Source organism: Diabrotica virgifera, chromosome 8, assembly GCF_917563875.1.
Source record: "Diabrotica virgifera virgifera chromosome 8, PGI_DIABVI_V3a".
Lineage (NCBI taxonomy): Eukaryota > Metazoa > Arthropoda > Insecta > Coleoptera > Chrysomelidae > Diabrotica > Diabrotica virgifera.
The window spans coordinates 158,342,799-158,358,693 of NC_065450.1; the positions used below are offsets into that span (position 1 = coordinate 158,342,799).

General features: G+C 29.9%; 1 protein-coding gene across 3 annotated transcripts in view; it reads right to left on the reverse strand.

Moving 5' to 3' along the window:
• The window catches only part of LOC114340667 (glucose dehydrogenase [FAD, quinone]), a 328,247-nt gene that overhangs the window by 51,432 nt on the left and 260,920 nt on the right, over nucleotides 1–15,895 (reverse strand). The window contains exon 1 of one of the 3 annotated variants that reach the window (XM_050659318.1): nucleotides 1,016–1,157. The exons of the other annotated variants lie outside the window; for them this stretch is intronic. The gene's annotated coding sequence lies outside the window, so the exon portion shown is untranslated. Of the gene's footprint in view, nucleotides 1–1,015; nucleotides 1,158–15,895 lie in introns of those variants that run through there. 3 annotated transcript variants of the gene reach the window in all.

Sequence of the window (15,895 nt, forward strand, 5' to 3'; positions counted from 1 at the left end):
ATTCTGCTGAGTAGTTAAAACTAGCACACCAATTAGAGTGGTAACATTATAATATATGGTTTACATGATAGATTTAAATAAAATATGGAGAATACCAGTCGAAGTTGAAGGATTAAATTAGTACATGCTTAAAGGGCAACATGCTTCCCTGCTAGAAAAACTAGGTACTTGCCAGTTCAATGGGCACAGACCAACTCTGTGCAAACATACATACGAAATTCATATTTTTTTACATACCTCGTATAAAATTGAAAAAGTTTGATATGTGACTGATGGTTGCTACGTAGATTTTAGACCAGGTAGAGCATTTTATAAAGAATAATTTTTTTCGTATAATTGATAATAAAATAATTATCATAATTATAAAATGATGTTGGGTATCCGTAATTTGAGAAAAATTTGCAATTTTCTTCGCTTTAAAAGATATAATTGCATATTAAAACATAGCTTTTAATTCCAAACAACTTTTCATAATAACAATTTTTGATATTCTGAAATATAAAGGTACTTTACTCTTTAACTAAAATCATATTTTTGACATACCCCGTATAAAATTGGATATCTAATTGTAGAGTTTTAGATTTTAGACTGTGCAGAGCATTTTATGAAGAATAACTTTTTTGGAAAATCGTTCCTTGTTACGTAGATATACGGTATAAGAGCTCAAAATTTTTGAATTTTCAAATAATTGTAATGCCATATTCGTATTCAGCATAATCAAAAACAAAATAGAAATATATTTCTCAAAGTAAAATGATGAATTCACCGATATGTTAAAATTATTTATGGAAAACAATTGTTATTGTTTAAACAATTACTAAGCAATTATCGGCTAAATCTGTCAGTAGAACTTTTTACCTTAATATATTTATATAAACTAACAAAAAAAGTTTTAGAAAAACATATAAGCTTGTTTGAATTTTTCCGAAACAATGCATGTTTTCGTTCTCTATTGACTCCCCTAAGCACGATATAATTTAAATTAATTTAATTTGTAACTATATCAATAACTTACCTGTTAAGTTGCGATACTCGAATGATAGTCACAAAGAGATTCTGTTTTTATATTGTACTTATTATCACAAAATATTAACATATTAACATATAATAATAATATGATAAAATATCACCGGCACATGTAAATTTACATATCGTCACGATAATTTTAAAGTGATCTAGTTCTAGATTAGATTTTTTATCGCCAACCGTCACAAAAAGTCATTCAATATTGTACTGATTTACCCTCATTTGCGGCAATAAAGTAACACTTTATTGTACTGAAAGAAGCATTTTACTTTACCTGCCGCGATTAATCAAATTAACCAAGATTGAATGTAAGTGTTCGATGGCAGTAATCGAATGGCGAGAATTTGAGTGAACTTAAAATCTGTTTACTTTAATTATTAAAAATATTGTACACAATTTGCGATATTATCAATTAAATTTATGTCAATAAGTGGAATTTTCTAGTATTTTGTAATTATATTCATATAAAATAAGTTAGAATTTTACCGATTTAGTAATTATTCAATATTGATAACTATCGATTAAAAATCGACAGCGGACATCTTACAAAAGTTGTCTGTCATCACTGTTATGAAATTATTATGACGTCTAAAATTTAAAAAGTTCTTAAATTTTAAATTGCAGGTTAGTTTTAAAACCAATATCAAATTATTGTAGGAAGTAAAATTGTAGATAAAATATATTTTGGCATTGTCCAAGCTGCCAAGCTTTCAGTATTTCATTCTTCGTTTTTTCATTCAGGGATTATTAAAATTAAAGATGATTAATTTTATGAAATAATGAAGATAATCAAATTTAAAAATTGTGTAGTGTTATAATGAGATTTTAAAGAAGTTAAATAAACGACAGATTTTTATTCAATATTTTTATAAATTTTATATTATTTTTAAATAATTACAGATCCCAAACTCTTTTGTAGTCAAATTTAAGGTGCGATTCATCGGAATTCAAATTCTAAGTTGATTTCTAATCAAATTATATTGGCGATAAAATTTTGTATGCACCACGTAAGTAAAGACTCTTTATCGAACTCGTCTGTTATTCGCCTCGCTCGCTATACTCGCTCTTATCGTAATATCAGACTCATTTTATAAAAAAACGCTTTAATGACTTGGTACGTAAATAAGTATTATTTGAAATAAGTAAAAAAGCTTCAATTGTGTAACGTTTTGTCGCTGTATTAGTGTAATAATATACAGTGTGTCTTATACAAATTAAGAAAAAGCTGTTCTTACACGTCGCAAAAAATACCCTTTAACTCATTAGTTCCCAAGATTAGAAACATGTTATGTGTTTATTGCATGTGTTGAAGTCATCAAATTATCATGTCTGACTTTCATGCAGGAAGGCCGGGGTTCGAATCCCAGCGCCGCACAGTGGTTCCAAATGATGAAAACGTGGTCATGAGGTAAAACAGAAACTCCATATTTAGGGATTTTCATGTTTACAGTTGTTTTCTCATACGATCGTAGGGTCGTAATACGCAGGTATAAATATCAGACCGGATCTATTCTTATTCATAACTCCGGGAAAAGTGAGTCATGTACAACCTTATTTTGGCCGGCAGTGAAAGAAAAAAAAAAACGCGTATATTTAAGACGCTGTAAAACGTTTTGTAGTTTATCAGATTTATTACTGTAAAGCAGATTCTTCTTTTTCAGGTATGTATTAATGTAAGATAAAAGTTGACTAAAGATCTGTTAACAGTAAATGCATAAAATCGGTTATTAACCCTTAAACGCCCAACCTTTTTTAGGTTCCATGTACGCCCAAGGGTGGGTAAAAAATGTCCACCTCGAAAATAGCTAATATATTTATTGAGAGTTGTTGGAAATGGATTAAACTTAAGAATCTTATGCTTAATAAACACAGCATTTTCTACAATATTACTATAAACAATTTACAAACCTTACAACAAAATTACAATGTACATCAAAATTAACATACCAGTAAAAGACAGTAATTGAGATTTGTCGATTTTCTCCACATTCTTCCTTTCAACCTCCTCATTGGCGGTTAATTATGCAAATTATGCAATTTTACGTCGATAATTATATGGATTATCTTCCTACCAACGAGAAATTATATAGAAACCTTTAGTAACAAGTTTTACCAAGGGTGTACTTTTTATGCCCACCCATATTTAACTCAAGATGCTACTTTTATTTTCAAAAATATCGGTAGAACCAAATTAACATTCGATAAAGGACTGTCTTTTTAACAATAAATAATTTTTTTTTAATTTTTAAATGCGTAATAAATATGTTACGTTATGTTAAGGGAATACGCATTAGTTGGACATTTTTTACCCACCCTTGGGCGTTTAAGGGTTAATAAACAGTAAAAATATACTTGAAATAATCAAAATTTCGTAAAAATGCATTCAAAAAGTACACAATTTTGCATTATTCTACGGTTATTAATCTCAAAGTGTACAGTCATAAGATAAAGAATCACATTGGTTTAGCTGCATATAACTGCCTTTGCAATGCTGGCAGTTTTTTGGAAACAAAAGTGTGAAATGACGCATATTACATAATTCTGGCGATTTTTGCGTATGTATGGGCGGTTGTACATAAGCACTAGGGGGTTCAAGAAGTTTTGCAGTTCAATAAGAGAGGAAGTTGCTTCTAGCCTAATTTTATTTTTTTATGTTGGTATACTCTTCATATGAATGTATCTGAAGTTTCATTTCAATCTGTCAATTCATTCTTTGTTTAGAAGCCCTTTAGTAGCGATTTGTCACAGTATTTTTTACAATGAAAATAATCAAGTATCCTGCAGCGATTGAATTTATTTTTGGGAGATTTCAAAGCAAAGAAAATTTATTAACGAATGTTGATATTGTATAAGGAATCTTCGCCTTAATGCAATTATTACAGTAGAAAAACGAGTTACTGAATTTAAACGTAGTAGTACAAGCCTGGATTTTGATCCACGTCAAGGACCTGCAAAAACAGCAACAACACCAGAAATCGTAGAAAAATACAGAATATGGTCTTGGAAACTCAGCGTGTGATTTCAAGTGATTTAGTGTAATTAGCTCAATTAAATAAAATAAAATTAAAATGTAATTCCGTACAGGTTGGGAAAAATTGTTTATTAAAGTTTAGGCCAAAACAAAAGATATTTTCAAGAAAGTATATGATTCATGTGAGGGGATCATTGTTTAAATAATTAAAAATTGGTAATTTTTGCACAAAATTTACTTTTTTAACTGCTGCGAAAATTCTTGTTTTTATTAAGGATTTTACAATTTTTTCTTGCGAAGATGAAGACACGGTCTTTTACATGAGACTTACTAAATTAAATTTGACCCTTAATTTATTTAGATAATTGTAAATAAAATTTAAAAAACAAATTTCCAAAAAAATATTATTTGCAATATAAATAAGTACTGTAAAATATTTTGTTTTGCACAAAAAGTTGCGCTAAGGTATCACTATAAATTGTCAAAAAAATTGGTTGATAAATATTGAGTAGTTTATGAGATATTTAATTTGTTTATAAAAAATTAACATTTTTTCAAATACAAAAACGCGGTTGTTGCCGATAGAGTATACAAGTTTTTAAGGTCTCATTTTTTTGCTTTTAGGTATATTTTCGATAAATGTATTGACAAATTAAACTTTTAATTAAACACCCCTTCAAAATGGCATTTGAAAATTGGTGTATTTTGTTTAGAATTTGTTATTGTATTAACATCACTGGGATTAAAAATTTTGAAATTATTTTTCGATATTCGTGTTCCTGGTAGTTTTTGACCCATTTACAAAAGAAATTTTCTAGATCCATTGTTTGCCAACCTTTTCTAAATAACTTTTCCAAGTTTAAAAATTCATAATTTGTTTATTTATCAATATTAACATTTAAGTGCTTGAGTACATCTATCAACCCTACTACTTAACAATGCCATTTATACAGAGAGTTAAAATTTTAGAATATTTAAAAAAATATTTTTCGTAGCGACCTTAACTGAAAACATTTTACATGAAGAGTGATGCAGTAGTACTTTGCAATACCTTCGTTAATAATGGACCAATTTTAATGTTTCTTTTTTTTAGTTTATAGTAGCTTATAAAAATAGTAACTGACACAGTAAATGACACTTTTAACAATATAAATATTCGTCAATTTGTTATAAACATTTTTTTCAATTTTTTTTCTCTAGATGTGATTGATGTAAATAAAAATTGAGACAAAAGGTTTTTTATAAAAAAAATAAAAAAATAATACTGAATTAGCATTAAAAATTTGTTAAAGCCTTTTTTCTGTGTAGAATATTAAAATATATACAGTGTGAGCCAAAGAAAACGATCCACCTTGATATTTGGCAGTATTTATTGGATTTTAAGGAAATGACGAAATAGGTCGATTTTTGATCTAGGGGGGATACATTTTTACGGTACATACATCTGTCATTTGTTAACCCCCTCCCTTCCACATCCCCCAACCCTCATTTTTAAATAGGGAATAGGGATCGTGTGCTAGCTCATTTGAAAGGTTATTCAATTCTCTATTCATTAGTATTAACATTGACATAATTATTTATACAGGGTGTCCAAGAAAAATTATTTTGAATTAAATTAATTGACACAAAAAGAAGAATGTATGTAATTTATTTAACTCAAAATACATTCTACTACTGACAGAAAATAGAAAAAACCTTGAAAACATTGAAATTGGCCCGTTATTAAAGGAGATATTGGAAACTACTCGTCCGCCAATTTTCAGACAAAAAGTTTTCATTTAAGGTGCTACGAAAATCACCATTTTTTAAAATATTCTACAATTTTTAATATGTGTATAAACGATATTGTTAAGTAGTAAGAATAATGGATGTACTCACGTACTTTTAAATGTCAATATTGATAAATAAACAAATTATGAATTTTTAAACTGGGAAAAGCTATCTCAGCCAAAAATGCTTCTAGAAAATTTTTATGCTTTTGTGAATATATCAAAAATTACCAAGAATACGAATATCGAAAAATAATTTCAAAATTTTTAATCCCGGCGATGTTATTAAAAAAATAAATTTTAAACAAATTACACCAATTTTCAAACGCCATTTTGGAGGGGTGCTTAATTGAAATTTTGATTTGTCAATACATTTATCAAAAACATAAATAAAAGCAAAACAAATGAGACTTTAAAAACTTGTATACTCTATCGGCAACAACCGTGTTTTTGCAATAGAAAAAATGGTAATTTTTTATAAACAAATTTAATATCTCATAAACTGCTCAATATTTATCAACCAATTTTTTTGTCAATTTATAGTAATATCATAGCTCAACTTTCTCTTCAAAATAGAATATTTTGTAGTGCTTATTTATATTGCAAATAATATTTTTTTGGAAATATGTTTTTCAATTTTGATTTACAATTATTTAAGTAAACTAAGGGTCAAAATTAATTTAGTAAGTCTCATATAAAACATTGTTTCATCACCTTTGCAAAAATAAACTGTAAAATTCTTAATAAAAACACGACTTACCGCAGCAGCTAAAAAAATAAATTTTGTGAAAAAATTACCTATTTTGAATTATTTAATCAATGATCCCCTCATATGAATCATATACTTGCTTGGACCTTGAATATATCTTGAAAATATCTTTTGCTTGGAACTAAACTTTGATAAAAAAATTATTCCAACCTGTACGGAATTACATTTTGATTTACATGTATTGTAATTTTTATACCAATCTTAATATTTTTAGGTCTAGAATCTACAACTTAAAATTCAACATTCTTAATGAAACTTAACCCTAAAAGGCCCCGTAGTAGTATAACTTTAAGAAAAAAAAAGAAGAGGAAAAAAGACAAAAAAATTTGTTAATTAGTGAAAAATTCCCAGGAACGAAATTATGGACACGGCATTTCAAAATATTTAATCCCCGTGACGTTATTAAAAAAACAAGTTATAAACAAATTTGAATAATTTTCAAATGTCATTTTAGGGGGAAGTTTAATTGAAATTTGAATATATCAATACATTTGTCGAAAACATACATAAAAATAAAAATAATAAGATTTAATAGAGGTGAATATTTCTTTGGCAACAACAGCGTTTTTGCAATTGAAAATAGAGTAACATTTAAAAAACAAATTCAATATCTCAAAAAACATTAAATATTTTTAGACCAATTTTTTTTAAAATTATTACTGATAATATAGCGCAACTTCTCCAGTAAAATAATATATTTTATAGTGCTTATTTATAACGCTAAAAATATTTTTTTGCAAATTTGTTTTTAAAGTTTTATGTATAATTATTTAAATAAATAGGGGGTCAAATTTAATTTAGTAAGTTTTATGTGAAATATTTACCCTTCAACTTTGCAGAAAACAATTCTGTAGACCTTCATTAGTAATTGAGTGAATTCAATTTTGATTTACAATTATTTGAATAAACTAAGGGTCAAAATTAATTTAGTAACTCTCATATAAAACACTGTTTCATCACCTTTGCAAAAATAAACTGTAAAATCCTTAATAAAAACACGAATTACCGCAGCAGCTAAAAAAATTAATTTTGTGAAAAAATTACCTATTTTGAATTATTTAAACAATGATCCCCTCATATGAATCATATACTTGCTTGGACCTTGAATATATCTTGAAAATATCTTTTGCTTGGACCTAAACTTTGATAAAAAAATTATTCCAACCTGTACGGAATTATATTTTGATTTACATGTATTGTAATTTTATTTGATCGGTCTAAATCCCTAGGCATCTCATTGGGCATTGTAAACAATATTTTGGCTGAAGTATTAGGTTTCAAAAAGCTGTGGTCACAAAGCGTGCCATAATCTTCAACAACGGAATACAAAAACATTCGTATCCGACTTCTTCAACAACATTTAGAGCGTTTTCGAAAGGATAAAGTAGATTTTGTAGGTACCTCGATCCATCAAAATGGATGAGACTGGGTCTATCAACATGATCCTGAATCAAAACAAGAGGCTGAAGAGTGGTAGGGCCTGGTTTTTCGGCTCCGAACGAGTTCGTGTCCAGAAATCGCCCAAGAAGTTTTTAGCATCAGTTTTTGGGATGTGAGAGGATTTTTTTTGTGGATTATTTGCAAACTGATAAAACAATAAAATCTGGATATTATCGTAACCTTTTAGATGAATTGAAAGAGAAGAATCGTGAAAAAAAAAACCCGGTTTGCAAAAGAAAAAATCCTTTCTTACCGGGAAAATTTTCCGTGTACAAATCCTTGAATTAACTTTCGAATTTTTGGAGCATCTACAGTAATTATCAGATTTGGCTCCTAGCGACTACTATTTGTTTCAATACCTAAAAAAAATATTTATTTATTTATTTAGCGTATGGACTTTCAAAGTACGATAAATACACAAATATAGTATATTATTCAAACACTAAAATATAATGAATGAACCTAAATATTAATGTCCAATTTATATAGCCATTCAATTGCTTCTGGGGAGCATTCCACAAAGTCCTGGAGGTTTCCACGGTAGGTACGATTTAGGCAATCTGAAACACAATGACTTATGGTCTACATAGGTGATCCACAATCGCACTGTGGACTTTCCGCACGACCCCATTTGAATAGAGAATCAGCACATTTACCATGTCCGGTACATATGCGATTAAGCCTCGCCCAGGTGGACCGGGGCAGACCCGATCCGACGAAACCCTGGGTTGGGGTAGATATCTGAATATAGTCTGCTGCTATTGTTGGAATCCATCTTGTGGACCATTGCCTTTGTATATCATAGGAATCACCAATTGTTCGGGCAGATCTGATTGGAGGATTTCTAGACCTCAGTCGGTGGTGCTTTTCTGAGATGTCTGGTATGTCTTGATGGATTGGTAATTGTATGTTGGCTACAATTTTCTGGTACTCTCTCACTAATGCTGCTGTACGGCATAGATCTGGTGGAGCAATATTGCTCAAAGTAGACAGCCATCTCACTGGGGTTGATTTTATTGTTCCAGTGATTATTCTCATGGTTTGATTAAGTTGGACATCGATTTTGTTTGTATGTGCACTATTTAGCCATACTGGTGCACAATATTCTGTCACTGAAAAAACCAAAGCTAGATGCAGAAGCACCCCAAGTTGCTCCAGCAAGTTTTGTTTCTTGTTCTCAGTTTACCGGCTGCGTTTGTAAGATGGCTTTTGAAGGTGAGTGTTCTATCAAGTGTGACGCTTAGATATTTGGGGTTATTGTTATGTTTGATAGCTGCATCATTTATAGTTAAATTAAGAGTATCGCCCGTAAGTCGATTCGACAGGTGAAAGAGATAGGTTTCAGTTTTGCTTGTGTTAGGACGTAAGCGCCAGTTCTTAAAGTAGTTACTTGGTGTAGTTAGGTCCTCGTTTAGAGCTCGTTCTCCAGATTCCTTACTATTATCTTGGAAGCCAATGGTCAGCTCGTCTGCATAAGCGAATTTTTTTGATTTTGTTTCAGGTATATCTGCCGTATAAAGGTTAAATAATAAAGAAGCTAGCACTGAGCCTTGAGGTAAGCCGTTGTTAAGTTTTCTAACGTTACTTCGTGCATCATTTATATATACCTGAAACAGTCTTTTAGTAGATTGTTTATCAGCTGACAAGTTTTGAGACAGGGTATGAATTTCATCAACTTATAAATAAGGTCCTCTCTCCACACAGTATCATAGGCAGCCGTCATCATTATCATCAGCCTCTCTCAATCCACTGCCTCCCCTGTTTGTCTCCAAAGTGTTCTATCTTGTCCTTTCTGTATCCAGTTTTTTTGGGTCTATAAATGTTATGGACCTAAAAAAAATCATTCGCGGAGAGAGTTTTTCATCAAATGATGAGGTTATAACAGCCGTGGAAGCCTATTTTGCAGCTCTTGCAGATTGTCCCTTCAGGGATGAAATTTATAACCTGTAATCTCGTTGGAATAAGTGTATTGATATTCAGAGAGACTATGCTGAACTAAACAGTGTCTTATAGATCCTAATATTGTGTTTTTCTTATCGAACCGCAAAACTTATCGAACAAGCTAATAGTAGGTTCTCAATATTGAAGACCTTGGGACCAGAAGGGGGCAAGCCACAATTTCGTCAAAAATGAGTTAAAGTAGAAATCGCACACTTTAAGACCATATTAATGTTCCAAACAGAAAATTTCAGCAGTTTTCTCATAGATGGCGCCGCTGTAGTTAAGTCCCGTTGTGTCACCATTACTTTATATTGCAACAGAAGGAGACAAGCCACAGTAGTAATCAACATGGCGGCGGAACATTCCCGTGCATGTAAACGGAAAATAAACTTTTCTGAGTTTGATTCTGAACACAGTGACCAAAATCCGTTTTTTAATAAAAGCGAAGATGACAAAGACTATACAGTATCAGGAAGTAGCAGCGATTGGGAAAATATAAACTCAGGAACAATAAGTTTATTTACTGTGTGGCTTGTCCCCTTATGTTATATTTTTCGAACCTAAAAATATTAGGATTGTTCTAAAGGTTTTTTGTGGCTTATACCTTTTTAGTAAAATACCTATTTCATTGTAGGAAAATGAATAGGTTTATACCCCATAGACTTCTCGAGTTCTCTTGCCAACTCCAGAAAAGAAGGAGCCTTCTAGATGGAGACACAAGGATACCCAACGACATAAAAAATTAAGCGCAAGACTAAAAAAAATCTAGTTTACGAATATGTATATAAATACAAAAGGGAAGAAAATAGAACCAAAAACATTAGGTGCACCTTGCGGTTGCAAAAAACAGTGTAGGCAGAAATTGGTGCTTGCCAACAGATTCTACCAGATACTGAGAATAATGAACCACTGGAAGACATTCAACATTTGGACGACTTTTCAGATATTGAAAATATTTACAACTGAAATATTTTATTGTTGCATTTTATGTTCATATTTTAGAATATATTTTTTTATACAAAAGGGGATAAGCCTCATATTTTTTTCAAAAAATGTTCAAAAACTCAAAAACCGTTAAATAAACATCTGTGTTACTTTTATGGTGTATTTAATATCATATTTCCAAACGATTATGGGCCTTACTACCAAGAAAATTTGAAAAATTGGATTTCAGGATTTGAAAATAAGTTTCAAATGATGTTTTCTCCAAAATATTGTTTGGTGGCATGCCCCCTTCTGGTCCCAATGTCTTCTATTGTACTTCAAAAAAAGCGTGTTGGTAATCAGCAATTTAAAAAACCTTTTGTTATATAACATCTCAAAAAAATATGCTTTTAAAATAAAAATTTTGAATATTTTTCGGCCATATTATATTGGATCCTCCATATGGTTTTTCAAAAAAAAAATTATTTATTAGTAATAAAAGTTGGTTTATTTTAATACGTTACAGGGGTAAAAAAAAGAGAAAATTTAGTATGACTTTTATTATCGAATAGCTCATTCAAAAGAAACTTTTTGGTTATTCTAAGGGACTCCCGGTCCTCGGTAATAATCAACTATTTTTAATGGGAATAAGCCACAATTTTACCAAAAAAATGATTTTAATAACGTTCCGAAGCCCAAATCGGGTTTCGTTGTCAAAATACAAAATATTACTAAAATAAACAAAAATGTTGTTGCAAAGTAAAAAAATTATTTTAATGATTCATAATCTGACTCATTTATATTGGTAATTCAGACATATATTATACATTTAAAAGTAGAAGACTTTAATATGATATCGCCAATATTTATGAGTTGCGTTCCTGGGACGACTTTACTAAAAGATAGTTCATTCGATTACATGAAATCAATCCCAACTCAAGAATATCCGTCACAAAAAATCTTTAAAAAGACAACCAAATGCAACGATGACAGTAAAATTCTCGCGTTAGAGATTCCATAGTAAATCACGTGGGAAAACCAGGAAAAAACCTCGTGATACTATCCTGACATCGTAAGTATTTGGTCTTACATTTAATTTAATTTCAAAAAACTAATACCAAATTCTGACTTTAATATGTTTAAATTTTAAATAATATTAATAATATATAGATACACAATAAGTAATACTAAAATATAAAACTTGTACTAACTCGATATGTTATTGACTTACTAATCGTGGTATTTTCTTTCTATTAACTTCCTCTTTTAGTATGGGTAACCACATCCTACTGCATTCTACCGAAGAATTTGCGACACAATTGGTTTCATTTAGCATAATTAGAGCTGCTTCTTTGATTTTCCTCTTTTTACTATCTGATTATTTTAGGACTATACTTGAATCTCTCCACTGAACTCTATGTTCATTATTATATCCCATGCGTGTTGACATACTTGAGATCTATCAAATTCTCTATTTTTAATATAAGACTGATGTTCACGCGAATCTCTCTGTTGTTTTATTAGCTACAATTTTGTTTTTAATGATTTTTTCTATAAAATTACATTTTTTTTAAGTTATTCGTGAAAAAGGATTATGAAACGTGAGTTTTTTAATGAAAAATGCAGTTTTAATCGAAAATACCTTGGACAGTGTCAATTTTGCAAAAAAAAATTAAAGAACAAAATTTACTCACAATTGGTCACTATCAATTTCCATAGTTATGTTGATTAGAAAAGTTTCATCCCCTAGATGGGGTTGCTTTCACCCCCAGGGCAAAAGCGCAGTTCGGCATAGGGTAGATTTTGACAAACGTTATAATTACTACCTAAATCCAAATTTTTAAGGAAATCGACCTTGGTTCTCAAATTTTACGAGAAAATGGCTGTTGATTGGACTATAAGTTGTTCTGATCGTTTTGCTTGATCATAATTTAGTCAATTAGAAAATAGTTGTCGGAAACAGATAAGTTTGAAAATATGTTTTATTGAAAATTGTTTTTAAATATATTTTTTCTACAACCACTATTCAAAGTGCACTTTTCTGCACGGTTTTATATTAGCAAACTTGATATTTTCTCACAGTATAAGATATTTGACATTAGTGTGCAGAAAAGTGACGTTTCTGTGCCGCAAAGTGACGTTTCTGTGCCGCAAAGTTCTTTTCTGCACAGTTGACTACCTCATTCTGAGTAACGTTATATTCTGTTTACATCCGTGGACTACCGCATTCTGAGTAACGTTATATTCTGTTTACATCCGTGGTTAAACTTTAGACAAGTATATAACCTATAAGACAATTATTATATTTAACTATAGCATAGAAACTAAATTATGGATGTTACAACTGTTTTATTTTAGAATTTTATTCTTATTAAACATTTTATAATTATCAAATAACCAATAAGGATTTAGCAACCTGTGCAAGAGACGTCGAATGAAGTAGGTTTTGTGTAAATCCGTGACTGCATAAATATAATGTCAATAATGTGTAATAATTGTTTAAATTTAAACAAATTAAGGCAGTGCATTAATTTTTTAACTGATTTCTGTGCAATTTATTTAGGTATAAGGAATTTAAATTGATTAGTAGGTATTAATTAAATACAGTTTAAAATTTATCACATAGGTACCTATTATAATTAATCGTCGTTTGGAAATTGTGATTTTTATTTTTAGGAAAAACTGTGCTTGTAGAAAAAGTATAGTGTGAAACACGTGCAGAAAGGTAATTTCTCACTCGTTTGAATTGCGGCACTCGCTTGCGCTCGTACCGCAACTTTTCAAACTCGTGAGAAATTAGTACCTTTCTGCACTTGTTGCACAATATACTATTTTCTACGAGCGTGCAAAATGTCTACTTTCGCGCACGCATTTTAGTTTAGAAAGTTTCACTTTTCCGCACGCGTGTTACTTTTCCGCACGCGGTTTTTACTTTTCCGCACGCGTGTTAATTTAGATAGGTTAATATGGCCTTACAGTAATTATAATACATGCAATAAACTAACATTTATATATTATTTACTAATTTATTTCAAATATATCTTACTGTGTTCCTGTTTTAATGAAATTAACGCGACAATTCGATGAAATAAAATTATTTTGACATAATATTCGAAAGTCAAATCGGTAGACAATAACAGTCGTTTTGAATCATCGTCATGGAAACCAAGATCGTCGTCATGCTAACATTGAAAGTTTGGTTTTGACAACCTTATCAAAGAATTAATTTGAGTATGTATTTTCATATTAATTAAATTAATTGATTAAGATTTGGTAATTTTTTAAAGACTCTTAGAAAGACCGATGTAAACCCAATAGCAACTCTTAGGAGTTATTGGAGTTATTGTTCTTTAAAGGATGGTTATTTTCGAAAAACATCGAAATGAAGACCCTTTAATCTCAAATAACTCGAATGTGGTGCAATTTTTTGGGAAATGTTTAGAGAAATCTTTCAAAGGTCATCAAAATACCTTTCAAATAATATCCTCTGACAAAAGTTTTTTTGCATAAGAACTGTTGACTTATGACAAAAATAAAGTCGCTTTCTGCTTTTTTCTTTTTGAAATGTAAAAATCAAACCCTCGTCGTTACAATCCTAATAAAAATCAACACTTTGCCACTTGAAATTAACTTTATTCAGGTATAATTGATACGATATATGTGATTTAACTGGTTTGAAATGCTTAGCTTAGAAAAAATAGTTGATTACTAAAGGAAAGTGTATTTTTCTTAAATAAATCTAAAAGTAAATATTCATAATATGAAAAATTGTTTCAAATATTAATTGTAGAATTTCTTTTACTGAAAATTTTGATTTTTTTTTTGTTTTTGTGTCATGAATACTCTTAGGTTTATTTAACAATAATGCACTTTTTTAAAATTATAATAATGTCATTTTCGATTTATTCAACTATTTTTTCTAAACTAAGCATTCCAAACCGGTCGAATCACATGGATCGTATCAATTACACCTAAATAAAGTTAACTTCAAGTGGGAACCTATTTATTTTTATTAGGATTGTAACGACGAAGGCTTAATTTTTACATTTCCAAAAGAAAAAAGCAGAGCGCGACTTTGTTTTCGTGATAAGTCAGTCAGTCCTTATGCAAAAAGGTAATCTTATTTGAAAGATTATTTTATTAAACTTTAAAAGATATCTCAAGTCTTCACAAAAAATTGCACCACATTCGAGTTATTTGAGATTAAAAGTTCTCTATTTCGATGTTTTTCGAAAATAACCATCTTTTAAAGAGCAATAACTTGGTCGTTATTGGGTTTACATAGGTCTTCTTGACACGAATCTCTTTGTTTTTAATGATTTTGTCTGTAGAATTAAATTTTTATTATTCATGAAAAACGAGTTTTTTTAATGAAAAATGCATAGTTTCAATCGCAGATACCTTTTTGTTAAATTATATTTTGTAAAATTTATAGAAGAAAATTTACTCAGAATTGGTCACTTTATCGATTTGCGTAGTTATTTTGATTAAAAATTTGCATCCCGTAGATGGGGTTATTTTCACCACCAGGGCAAAAGCTCAGTGCTGCATAGGGTAGAATTTGAAGAATAGTGTCAACAGAGCTTAAACCCAAATTTTCATTAAAATCGGTGTTTATTCTCAAAATTTCACGGTTGTAGAGTCTTTTACCGCTGATGAGTGGTCTATTAGTCTAATCTTGAATCTAATCCAAATATTTAGAAACATTCTAAAGTGGAACCACTTCATATGGAGAAAACTTTGAAAACACTAAATTATCGTTGATGACTCAATTTGTTTTTGATATAATTTGATGAAGTGAATTAGTTCATAAATTTGTTATCTACTGGGATTTTACACAACTTTCTGTTTTAAGTAAAATACATAATGGATAATAAAGTTCAAGTATACTAACATTCTTTATAGCCTGGTCACAATGAAAAAGGGCCACTTATTAAAGATGTTCGTAGTTTTGAACTAATGATTTTAATTTTAATTCTCCATTTTTTGAAATATACGTCTGTTCCGTTGGGAACAATCAGTCAAAGTTATTACTTTCTTAGGTTATGACATGTA